General features: G+C 48.0%; 1 pseudogene; it reads left to right on the top strand.

Annotated features, from left to right (window-relative positions):
• Nucleotides 1-1,731: 1,731 nt before the first annotated feature.
• On the top strand, nt 1,732-13,562 carry LOC103285892 (EMI domain-containing protein 1-like; annotated as a pseudogene).

The following is a 13,562-nucleotide window of genomic DNA, read 5'->3' as shown; positions in this document are numbered from 1 at the left end:
CCAGTTACCAGAGGTTCCTGCTCCTCTGTGCTTCCTCTCAGTGAGGATCAGCCACGTCCATCCACCCAACACTGGCAGGAAGGACCTGAAGTCCCTGTTTACTCGAGTTTAAACAAAAAACTGCCCAGGTTGGGTGGTAGGTGGGGGCACAATTGAGTGCTGTCAGTTTATCTTGTGAGGAGACCACAGCAGAAGGACACGCAGAGCCCTCCCCCGCCCCCCAGGCCCTCCTGCCATCCCCTGTTAGTGACGAGCCCTGGGGAGGCCCAGGCTGTTCTAGGGTCTGGCCAGGGAGCCCCTCACCTCCCCAGGGTCTGTCAGAACAGAGTGCCACCCCTGGGACTGTCACCGCAGCATGTGCCAGGTAAGTCTTCACACACATCACCCCGCGCAGCACAGCGGTCTCGAGTCCGTGCCGAACTCCAGGTGGCAGTGTGTTCAGTGAGGACCTGGCTTTAATGGGGGTCCGTTGGAAAGGAGTCCAATGTCAGGCAAAGACTGGGTGGACTCCACCCTGATCGCTAGGTGCTCACTGTTAGGTCTGATCAAATAATCGAATCGATACCCCTTCCCCTGGGAAACTGACCTTGAGGTCATTTCGCAACCGACGTTCCCTTTCACTTAGACCACATTCCACTTGCTGAGACCAGTAACTTTTCCCTCTGGACTTGCGCAGGATCTGGACCCACCCAGAGAACTCCCTGCCAAAAAAGCCCACCTAGAGTCCTTTAAAATCTCTGACTCCCCATCTCTGGGTGCTGGCGCCATTTAGGGGCTCAGCCCATGTGGTTTCCAGATGATCTAATACATCACACTCAGAGCCCTCTCACCTCTCAGACCTGACAGGAGGAAGCACGGGGTCTGGCCCCTGGCCTTCCCAGGGCTGCAGCAGGGCCAGAGCGGGCACGACCGCTGCGTAGTCCCACGGGGTAGAGGCCCGTGGGAGAGAAGAGGCCTCTTCAGGAAACAGGGTAATTTTGCTCCTCGCCTCCCAGAACCTTAAATTCCCAGGGGGCAGAGACAGGAGAGGGTCCAGAGGTGAGCCTTTGCTGTCTGAGAAGCACTGGGCCTGCAGGATGCTCAGACAGGGAGGTGCCCACCTTTTCTGAGCATCCTCCTCTGGTCTCAGTGGGGTGGTCATTACTACCCCAACTGGACACAAACCATTGACAAAATGAGCCAGCTCTCTGCCCAGTGGTTTCCCAGGATGTAACCTCTGGGGCAAAGGTCAGGAGCTCTGTGTGTGACACAAGCAGGAGAGATGCTTCTATTAGTGAAAAGCCACATTAGGACTAAAGCTTTGGACACGGAAATGACCTCTCCCCTGCACCTCACCACGCCTGCCTTGGTAGACTCCCTAGCCCCTTCCTTCCACGATATCTAACAATTTGAATTGAAGAGCCAGAGGCAAGGAATTAAAGATGCATGAAGGTAAAAGTGAAAATTGATTTGATCCATTTATAGGAATGTTTGAAGCAACTGGGGCTGCTCACCCTTGTAAGTCACAATATCGCTGTCCTGGAAAGAGAGGCTTTGGGGTGGGTGGGAGTCCAACAGCTGTCTTCAATGTTATAAGGATTGTCAGACCCTGGCCTTACCTGTGTTGCTCCAGAGGGAAGTTCAGGCACAGGTAAAAGTGATAGGAACCCCGTTTTCAGGTTTGTGTCTAACCAGGAAAGACGTCCTGAAAGAAGACAGGCTCTTCAATGGGGTGTGTCCTGCCCTGTCAGGATGAGAGGTCAGAGCCAGCACCGCCACGTCCTCTTCATACTCCACATCCTTGGATTTGCCTTGAAGATGACCTTGAACACCATGGCCAGGTAAGCATACCTAACATGTAACATCATCTCTCACTTTTGAGTTTAAATAAGACAATGGCTCGTGCTTGTAGCATGCTTACTGTGTGTCAGGCATGGAACTGACTGCTCTTTTGTGTAACCAATGATCTAATTATCACAGCAGCCCAGGGGGCAGGTATTAGTCTTTGCCATTGTGCAGCCAAGAAGCTGGGCCTAAAGGAGCTAACCATCAACGAGTGAGGAGGAGGGCCCCCCTTGGTCCCAGGTCTGGAGGCTTGCAAACCCCAAACTGTGTGCTACGTTGCCTCCAAAGTTAAAATTGTCTCTAGGCAGATTTTTCCTCGTCAAAGCTGGCCTTACAGGTAGCTGTTTATCAAAAGCAGGTCTCTCCACTAAAGATTCACTCATCACAGTAATAATGAACTTTGTAATATTTAGAAAAATAGTTATACAGTCAAGAGAAATAAAAACTAGCTCCAGGCCTAACTGTCCTTTTATCATTTTGACAGCCTCTGATTCTCACTTTTCAGTGTTAACTGATTGGAGGATAGAGGTTTCCATGTAAGAGGTTGAGTCCTGGCAGTCTTCGTGTCTGCCTCAGGATTCACGTAGTTCAGAAGCAGACATTCCCCAACAAGGCGTCCTGTCTCGAGAAGCCCCTTGAAAGGTCAGGAGAGGCCCAGAGCTGCATTTCTGTAGCACAGGACACACCTTCAAAGGCCCATGGTGCTCGAAGACACAGCTGTGTGGTTCCTCCAGAGCCACCCAGCAGATCACTTAGGGTCAAATGGTTTTGAAAATGAATATGCCAACGCTCAGAAGCCTGCAAGGACTTGTTCTAATGCAACAAGAAGAAATGGGAATATCAACCAGGGTTTTCAGCTTTCTGGGGATGAAGAGATTTCAAAGGATTTTTCAAAATGACTCTCCATACGTTGGAATGTTATTTTGGAATAAAAAGGAATTACAGACTCACAATATGGATGGAACTTGAAAACATTAGGCTAAATGAAAGAAGCCAGACACAAAAGATCTCATATTGGATGATTCCATCTATATGAGGTGTCCAGAACAGGCAAATCTAGAGACAGTGAGCATATCAGTGGTTGCCAGGGGCTGGGTGAGGGACAGAATTGAGAGTAAGTGCTAATAGTCTGGATACAGAGTTTTTAAGGGGTGACAAGAGGTTCTCAGATTATAGTGATGGTTATACAACTTTATAAATATACTAGAGGTCTGGTGCACGAATTTGTGCACAGGTGGGATCCCTTGGCCTGGCTGGCAATCAGGGCCAATCGAGGCTGATCGGGGCCGGCTGGCTGAGGGGAGGGGCTGTGGGAAGTTAGCCGGCCAAGGAAGATTGGCTGTGGGAGTGCACTGACCACCAGGGGGCAGCTCCTACATTGAGCATCTGCCCCCGGTGGTCAGTGCATCATCATAGTGACCAGTCAACGGGTCATTTGGTCAACCGGTTGTATTGGTTGCTTAGGCTTTTATATATATAGATAAAAAATCATTGAATCATGTACATGATTCAATGTATATGTAAATGTATATGTATATGGTAAATGTAAGACATATAAATATATCTCAATAAGACAGTTTTTAACATGAAGACGAACCCTGGGTGGGTGGCTTGGTTGGTTGGAGCATCATCCCCGTACACCAAAAAGGTTGCCAGTTGGATTCCCAGTCAGGGCACGTACCTAGGTTGTGGGTTCAATCCCTGGTCAGTGTACATAAGCAAACGGGAGGAAACGGATCAATGTTTCTCTCTTCTCTCTCTCTCTCTCTCTCTCTCTCTCTCTCCCTCTCCCCCTCCCCTTTCTCTCTCTCTAAAATCAATAAAAACATATCATTGGATGATGAAAAAAAAAAAAAAAGCTGAAGTCTAGAATTCCAGGAACCTGAAAACTGAAGACTAGAATTCCAGGAAAGCAACAACCTAAAAATGTGGGTTTCCATCTTATCGTTGTGTTCCAGTCTGAAAGCATATGATCTCCTTTTTCTCAACCCTTAGACTTTTTCTGTCTTTTCATGGTCTCTCCATAGACCTGTGGGCTGAGAGAAGATTGCTTCCCTGAGGGAGGAGTCACCTCTGTTCCTTCCGGGTGAACCCCTGGGTCCTACAGGTGCTGGGCTCATGGGGAGGGGCCCTCAATTGCCTATTGAATAAGGGAAGGTTGTCCAAAGAAAGCAGGGGAACTGAAAACCCTGAGAAGGGGACACTGACCTTCCCTCCCCACCCCTTGCATTTCCACGTATTTTCTCAATGAGAGTGCAAGGCCAAGACTTTGCCCAAACCAAACAGGGAGGTTAAGGGTTGGGCAAAGCAAATAGGCTTTGTGCAAGAAGCCCGCATGAACGTCCCTCCGGGACGGGACGGACGCTCACACTTGGCTCAGAGCTTGGGCTGGAATGCCTCTGCACAAAAGGAGCCCCCAAAGGGCCTCGGTGCTACTTCCTAGAAGCCTAAGTTAGCAATGGCTGCCTGTGTGACGCAGGCGACTTTACGTCTTCATGGTTTTCCTTCTGACCTAGGGACTTCTACTTCTGACATAGTGACTTTTTAAAGAATATTTTTGTGGAGGTATTTTCATAGGGTACAATGCACAACTCAAGTATATAGTTCAAACAATTTTAACAAATACACCATGTAGCCCACACCCTATTCTGTCACCCCAGAAAGTCCCTGGACACTCCCCCCACCCTTGGCCCTGGCAAACACTGCTCTGATTTCCATCACAACACATTGCTTTGCCAATTTTGGAATTTCAAATAAATGGAATCGTACAGTATGTGCTCTTTTGTGTCTGGCTTTCAGCTCAGCATAATATTTGAGATTCACCCAGGTCAAAGTGCATATCAGTAGTTCATTCATTTTTATGTTGAGTAACAGTCCAGTATTTTTATATACTTCACATCATTTTAGCATTTTCCTGTATGCGGGGTTTTTAAAATGTGGAGAAAAGGGAACCCTAGTAAACTGCTGGTGGGGATGCAGACTGGTGCAGCCACTATGGAAAACAGTATGGAGTGTCCTCAAAAAATTAAATATGTAACTGCCATTTGACTCAATGATCCCGCTCCTAGGAATATATTCTAAGGAACGCAAAACACCAATCAGAAAGAATGTATGCACCCCTATGTTCAATTTACAGTAGCTCAGATTGGGAAACAGCCCAAGTGCCCATCAGTAGATGAGTGGATAAAAATGCTGTGGTACATTTACACCATGGAATACTATGCAGTTGTAAAAAAAGAAGGATCTCTTACTCTTTAAGACAGCATGCAGGGACATGGAGAGTATTATGCTAAGAGAAATAAGCCAGTCAGAGAAAGACGAGCATCACATGACCTCACTCATATGTGGAATCTGATGAACAAAATAAACTGATGAACAAAATTGATCCAGAGACACAGAAGCATGGAACAAACTGATTAATCTCAGAGGGAAGGCGGTGGGTGGGTGGGAAGAGATCAACCAAAGAACTTGTATGCATATATGCATAACCCATGGTCACAGACAACAGTGTGGTGAAGACCTGTCAGGGGAAATGGGTGCAGGCTGTCAATGGAGGGTGGGGGTATCTGTAAAACTTTCAACAGTAAAGATAAATTTTTAAAAAAGAATAATGGAACTTTTTACCCTTGTTTTCTTATGGGATTTTTACACAGCTCAGAGCACAGAAACCTTCCCAAATTTTCTCTTTGGCTGTCTCTTCATCCCCTTACAACCCATCTGCCTTCCCCGCCCACTGTCTCTGATTATCTGTGGATGTGGAGAACAGGAACTGGCCCAGAGTTGCGCGTAGCAGGTATCTGATGAATGCGGAGACTTCTGGGTGCTCCTGTCCCAGGGAGCAGATACCAGGACCAAAAGCCTCCTCTTGCAGCCTGAGAGTTATCTCAGTATCACCAGCCCCTTCTCACGGGCTACTGTCCCCACTGCTTCCAGCCCCCCCAGAAGAGGTGTGGGCACTTCGATGGTGTAGCAATTGGATTTACGGAGACACTTGTCTTTCAGGGTGACTCCCACAGGTGGCCATTATTCTTCATTTTACATTAATTCAGGCCGGAGAAACAGAAACTGTCTCACTGTGAGTTTAACATATCCCCGGGAGAGACAGGATAGCACAATAAATAGGCCTGCCTAGAACCTTCTGCCCCGTGGAATGCAAGGAAGTATCTGCTGAGTGACAGGAGTGGTACTGAGGACCCCTGGTCCTCTAAGTGCTGACTTCCTCAGGGTGCCTGACCTTAACTGAGAAGGAGATGGTGGGTGCAGGGGTGCACGTTAGATTTGTTCCCTTCACTCCTGGCCCTCTGAGCCCTACAGGATGACAGTTCACCTTCCCCCATGATGAAACCATGGTCCCCCAGGTCACTTTGGTGCAGCACAAAGTCCAGTCTAATAACCAACTTCGGGGTAATTATCAAGATGTTACCAGACAGCACCCTGAGCCAGAGGGGGTGGGGGCCTGTCCCCTCCTTGGCTCTTGTCAGTCTCGTAAGAAAGTTTTCAGACAAGTGACAGACAACAGTGTTGAAGCAAAGCAAGCAAATTTATTAAGACCACACTTGGCATATAGCACAAGCAGGCAACTCAGCTGGTCTGAGCATGTGCCCAGTGGGGGTTCAGGGGGTTTTATACCCTTCTCCCTATAGATTTCAAAGCTTCCCTGCCAGATAATTTGGGTAGCAGACTATGTTTCAAAATTGCCTCCTACATTGTTGTGGCTTATCTTGGAATGTTTGTACATATATCTGGTCATCTTGTTTGGTGAGTTCTAACAAGGACTTCTTTGTTTAGTGGGTGAGATAAAACTTTCCCTTCTTTTCTCCTTCCCCTCCTCCTGCTTTAGCATCCTGCAAGTGATATTTGTCCTTGCGTTTAGCCGGGATCTTTGTTCTCTATTTTCCCAGGCCAGAGTGATTTAAGTTATGTATTATCTGGTTAGGGAAGAGAGGTATTAACCATTTACTCTCAAGTGTCCTTGGTTGAGGAAGATAAGATCTTGTGATTCACAAGCTGGCTGCAAACTGCCCAGACTGTTTAATTTTCTTGTCTCAGTTTCCCTTATTCCACTTGTCCAGGAATTTTCCTAGCTTCTTACTGTCCTGCCACAAAAACAGTCAATCCCTGCCAAAACGGGGACGGGTTTTGGTTTAGAGGACGGCTGCATGGTGGTCATGGAGTGTAACCAGCTTCCTCTCTCTCTAGCATGTCTACTGCCCTGTCCCTCAGGGCATGTCTACTGAGCCTCCCTCCCTTCTGGAAGGGCAGAGGTCCTGCGTAAGGTGGTCATGCAGTGGACACCTTAAGCTGACTCTTGGCACTTGGCTTTAGAACCCATCTTGGGGACATGAGGCCCACCTAAGCATGAGACAGTGTCCTAGTTGAACACACTCAAAGCCCAAGACAAAAAAAAAAAAAAAGCCCCAGCCACATTGGGGAACTACCTGTTGCTTTTGGCATCATTCCTCCTAGAACAGGAACCTGGTGCTGGGGTAGAAGGGCTGCCTGGGCAGAGAGGCCCACATTTGCACAAATAAAAAGAATGCCCTGGAAGTTAGGCTATTGGAATTCTGGATTTGGGGCTTTGGGATTTGGGAAACTGCTTTAGCTATTACCTGCACCTCTATATGCTGAGTCCTAGGTACCTTTCCTATGTTACTATTTTATATATAGTATACTACATTATATTGCTTTAAGTGATGCTGTGTCCTTCTTAGTGCATTGAATCAGGAGGCACAAAGTATTGGTTTTACTAGGTTGGAACACTTCATGAGGCTGGATTATCTCTCCATTGTAAAATGCCTTTTCCCCTTTATAACTAACTAGAGGCCTGATGCACGAATTTGTGCACAGATGGAGTCCCTCGGGGTGGCCTGCGGGAATTAGGCCCCAGCTCATGCCCCCACCCTCACAGTCCCGCAGCCCCTCCTGGCACCCCGCCTTGGCCTGGCACTGCCCCCTCACCTGCTCCACCATCCTGCCTCTGGGGTGATAGATGGAGGAGGGGGGACCGGGCCCCGCCCTACTCCCTCAGCACCTGGGAGCCAGGCAGCGGCCCCACCACCCACCACCGCCACTGGTTGCCGTCTGCGGGGTGAGTGGTGGGGCGATAGAGACCCTGCTCGCACCCACCTTGGCCTGGCACCACCCACTCACCTGCTCCACCATCCTACCGCCGTCCCGCTCTCATTGGGGCCCATCAGAGCCAGCAGCACCTCCACTGCTGCCTGCTGCCAGCGCCCCGTTGCCGATGCCTGCCATGTTCCACGCTGCCCATCGACAGTCAACGCACATCATAGCAAGATGTCAAACTCCGGTTGAACTCCCGGACAATTTGCATATTAGGCTTTTATTATTATAACTAATAAGGGTGGTACTTTGAGACTCTGACTATCCTGTGTTCCCCAAGGCCTTTGTCCAATAGTTCTAGTATCCACTCCTACACATGCTTGGCGTCCTTCCATAGAGAAGAGCTTTCGTTCTTCCTTTCCACCCTGCTTTTATCTTTCCTTTTAATATCACTCTGGTCTCATGGATTTTTTTCCCTTAACATCAACGTGTTAAAATACATTAGTGTCACCAAGAATATCTGTTTACCTTCCCTAGTGAAGGGAGAGCCCCAATTCCACAATGTCATGTTAGCTCATGATCTTCATTCTGTTGAGCTTTATAATTACCATCCACTCAAAAATAATGCTTTTGTTATTTGCCATCCAGTTCCTGAAAGGCCAGATCTGTGTTCATTTGCAAACACTTCATTGACCAGCACAGATCAGCCAGCAGTGTTGCTGGGATCCCAGAGAGTCTTTATGCTTGGCACGTGCAGTCTCATCGAGAACTGGTGATGCTTCTGAGTCACTTACTTAGCCAATATCTATACGCTCAATGAGATACTCATCAAGTCCTCAAGCTTAAGCCTAACCCACCAAAAAAATGTCTGTTTTCCACACTCAGTTTCTTTGAGTTTCCATAGCATTTCATTCCACACAAAAGACATCTTTCATCTGTGTTTCTGAGGCAGTCTTAAATACCTGTTTAAAAGAACTTTAAGGGTAATTTATCTGCAACAGCACAGTAAAGCTCACTACAACAGTGACAGAAACCGGGCCAATATCTATCACTTTTTAGTAAATGGACTTTTAAAATGGGCTCCCCCAAGAAAGAAGAGATTATAGAGAACCAGTCAGTCTCTAACAAGGCAGCTTGATGGCCTCACACCCTTATTCCCGACAGGCAAGCAGGTACACCTGACTTGGTCACAGCTGGCCAGGCTGTCAGAAGAGCAGTTCTTTTTCTTGGAGAACCAAATCTGAGCCCATTTTTTTCCATTTTGCCTGTTCTGAAGCCCACAGTTGTGCAGGGGAGGAATAAACTTTTTCTTTTACCCATCTCAAATTCTCCATTTGGGGCCTTGTAAATTTGACTGAGCAGAGAGATTAACAAGAGGAAAACAAACATAAGTTTATTAGCATGTCATTGCACATGCACACCGGAGCACCCAGAGATTAGTAACTCAAAAGGATGGTTAGAATTTGGGTCTATATATCATGTTAGGCTAACCAAAGGAAAAGTGATTTGGGCCTTCTGGGCAGAGGAGATAAGTTATGGGAAAGTGACCAGGAAAAGTATGGTAAACAAAGGTTGTTTAATAAGTTTATTTTAATTTTTAACATTTATTTTTAAATTACAATTGACGCCCTAGCTGGTTTGGCTCAGTAGCTAGAGCGTCAGTCTGCAGATCAAGGGTCCCAGGTTCAATTCTGGTCAAGGGCACGTATTTTGGTTGCAGGCTCCTCCCCGGCCCAGGCCCTGGTTAGGGCTCATGCAGGAGGCAACCAATCATTGTGTTTCTCTCACATTGATGTTTCTCTCTGTCTTTCCCTCTCTCTTCCACTCTCCCTAAAAATCAATGAAAAAATATCCTCGGGTGAGGATTAGCAACAACAACAAAATTACAGTTGACATACATATTATGTTTCAGGTGTACAACATAGTGGTTAGACATTTATACACCTTCTGAAATGATTACCCATCTGACACCATATATAGTCTTACAATATTATTGGCTATTAGTAAGGTTGTATAGACAGACTTAAATTGAGAGATATAAATATCTCTACAAATGGAAATTCCCACTTATATATAAATTTATAAATGTAAATTTCCTTTACAAAAGGAAAACTTGTATCCTGATTTTAGAATGTTTCCTGCTTTTGCTGTTTCTCAGTGGCCTTTAGCTTAAAATAATCTATATGTCAAAGTGGAATTTTGGGGGGTGGCATATTCTGGTACCCCTCAGGTGTTCTCTTTGCTCCACCTACACTGGACTTTCTATTCTGAGAACTGTCCAAATGTGTGTCCACCTTTGCACTTGCCATTCCCCCAGATTCATTCACTCATTATGTTTTTTGTCTTTCAATTCAAATATCTGTTTCCGAGGCAGTCTTAAATACCTGTTTAAAAGAACTTTAAGGATAATTTATCTCCAACAGCACAGAAAAGCTAATTTTGCCATTCAGTAATGAACAGTGCTTATGCTTCCATAACTTATCTCCACTTTCCCATAACTTATCTCCTCTGCCCACTAGCTACTCAACTTGCTTTTCTTCACAACAGTTAAAACCATCTAAAGATGATTACCTGGAAATGGCTGAGATACTCATTAGTTCATTTATCCGTTCCAGTGGTATCAGTGGCCAGGAGGAGTGAGGGACACAGTGGTGAAAGGCTCCTCCAGCTTCAACCACACGCATTATGAAGACTCAAGACTGTACAAATGACATGACAGAGCGGAAAGGACCATGGAGTTCTCAGGAGAAAGAAATTACATCTGAGAGGGAGGATCACAAAATTTCATAAAGGAAGTATAGCCATGAAGGATGGATAGAAGAACTTAAATTTTATTTAACTAGGAGTAAGAAAGAAAGAACTAAAAGTCAATTCCTGCAAGAGAGAACACATAGTCCTTAAGTCAGCAACCATTAATATAGTCTTGGCCCCCAATTTTTTGACATTTATTCTATTTATACAAAAATATTATAGCCCACTGGCATGGCTCAATGGTTGAGTGTTGACCTATGAACCAGGAGGTCAGGTTCGATTCCCGGTCAGGGCACATGCCTGGGTTGCAGGCTTGATCCCCAGTAGGGGGCATGCAGGAGGCAGCCCGTCAATGATTCTTTCTCATCATTGATATTTCTATCTCTCTCCCTCTCCCTTTCTCTCTGAAATAAAAAAAATATTTTAATAGAAAAAACAAGCAATATAAAAGGTATAAGGAAAATAAAATTCCCCCTGATAATTTTGCCATTCAGTAATGAACAGTGCTTCCATATAAATCTGTTTCTAATACAGTTCTCACTTGTGGTTATTTAATTTAAATGAAATAAAATTAAAAACATTACTCTCATTTCTGCATCACATCTTTCTTATTTCTTTTTACTTATCATTACTGTATTGTCCTTATTAGCTAGTTATGCAAAATGTCATTCCCCTTAGCAACACAGCAGTTTGATATTAACTTTGAGTAAAGGGAATTGTGTGGGCAGGATGTGGTGTGAGTGAGTCTTGGTGGTTTCCTTTATAGTTGTGTGAGCTTAAGGAAGCATTTTACCTTCTCTGCAGTTGTGCTTCTGCATCATCAAGTGACGATCACAGGAGGCTATTTGTGGTGATTATAAATCAATACAGGTACAGAGCACAATAAGGATCAATAGACATTAACTCTCCCATTAGCAGGTTTTAAGTATAATCTATAACACAGCAGAAATATCTCTGTACACGTTGGTGTGTGTGTGTTTTTTAATCTTTTTTTGGAAATCTATACCCCAAATTGATACAACTAGCCACAGACACACTCATTTTTTTAAAATCCTCACCAGGTGTGTGGGTGTGGGGGGTGGGGGCGCAATGGTAAGATATGTACACATATAATACCTCAATAAAAATAAATAAATAAAAGAAAATAAAATCCTCACCAGAGGGTTTTTTCCAATTGATTTTTAGAGAGGGTGGAAGGCAGGAGGGGAGAGAGAGGGAAACATTGATGTGAGAGAGACACATTGATTGCTTGCCTCCTGCACACACACCCCTGACTGGGCACAAGTCTTCTCATGAATTGCCAGATATTCTCACAAAGATTGCATCAGTCTGAAGTTCCTCCAGCTAAGCTTGGCAGCTTCACTGAGACCCTGCCAGTCCTGTCATCAAGGACTGAAATTCCATTTGCTGGTTTAAATCCGGAGGGAATAGTTAGTGCAGAAGAGAATTCAAGAGCTGGAGCAGGTGGGTATGTGCAAATGTGGGGCATAGAGGGCATTCCAGACTTATTGCCCCCTGAGAAGTCTGCAGCTGGAAGAGGGTTCAGGTAAGAAGATAACCTGGAGGGCGGGGGCTGAGCCGAGGGGCCGGAGGAGGCCGGGAGGAGCCCGCCTCCCTCCCTCGCTCCCTCCCTCCCGCCGCTGCGCTGGGGACCGGGATCCGCGTCGGGGGCGGCGGCGGCGAGGGGCCGCGCGCGGAGGGCGCCGGCGCAGCACGGGCGGCCCACGGGCCTGGGCGCTGCTCTGCCTCAGGCTCCTGCTCCCAGGAGGCAGCGCCGCGTGGAGCGTCGGGGGAGCCCAGTTCTCGGGACGCAGGAACTGGTGCTGGAACGCGGTGACCCGCACCATCTCATGCCCTGTGCAGAACGGCACGTACCTTCCGAGTGCTGCAGAACTGCCCCTGGCCCGTGAGCTGCCGGGGAACAGCCACAGAACCGAGGTGAGACCCACAGCCTTCTCAGGTTGTGTCACCTGCAGCGAAGTGTTGGATCTGGCGGAGCAGCTGAAGGTGCTGGAGCCAAGGTGGCCGTGCGGACTGTTACCCAGCAGGAGGTGCCCGCAACCCCAGCTGCCTCCGAGGACCCGCCCCTCTCCGGGGCTCCCCAGCTGCCCAGGGCAGCCCTGGGGATGGAGACCTCCGAGGGCGGCTCGGAGCCAGAGAAACCCCGAGGGCCCCGCTGCTCCCTCGAGATGACCGAGTTGGTGCCCGGGGACTTCCCGGGCCCTTTGGCCCCAAGGGAGACATTGGCAGCCGGGGCCCAACAGGAATGAGAGGCCCCCCGGGTCCACAGGGCCCCCCAGGGAGCCCTGGCCAGGACGGAGCTATGGCATCCCTGGAGAAGGGGACTTCCAGGCCCACCAGGGCCCCCTGAGCCCCCTGGCCCTCCAGCCCCCATTGGACGACCCCACGCCCAGACCTCTGAGCATGGGGACCCTTTTCTGTCTAACACCTTCCCTGAGATAAGCAGCCACTGGCCCCAGGGACCGGCTGGGCCCCCAGGGCCCATTGGTCCCCCCGGACCTCCTGGTCCCATGGGCATCCCTGGCAGTCCTGGACATACAGGACCCCCAGGACCTCCTGGACCCAAAGGAACCTCTGGCCACCCAGGGGAAAAGGGTGAGAGAGGACTGCATGGAGAGCCAGGCCCCCAAGGCTCCATGGGACAGCGGGGAGAACCTGGCCCCAAAGGAGACCCCGGTGAGAAGAGCCATTGTGGGGAGGGGTTGCACCAACTACGCGAGGCTTTGAAGATTTTAGCTGAGAGGGTTTTAATCTTGGAAACAATGATTGGGCTCTATGAACCAGAGGGGTCAGGGGCAGGCCCTGCCGGCATGGGCACCCCCAACCTCCTTCGGGGCAAGAGGGGAGGGCACACAACCAGCTACCGGATCGTGGCCCCCAGGAGCCGCAACAAGAGAGGCTGA

This window comes from Eptesicus fuscus, chromosome 12 (assembly GCF_027574615.1).
Source record: "Eptesicus fuscus isolate TK198812 chromosome 12, DD_ASM_mEF_20220401, whole genome shotgun sequence".
Classification (NCBI taxonomy): domain Eukaryota; kingdom Metazoa; phylum Chordata; class Mammalia; order Chiroptera; family Vespertilionidae; genus Eptesicus; species Eptesicus fuscus.
The sequence above is the reverse complement of the archived record's forward strand: the minus strand, read 5'-3'. Positions and strand labels throughout refer to the sequence as shown.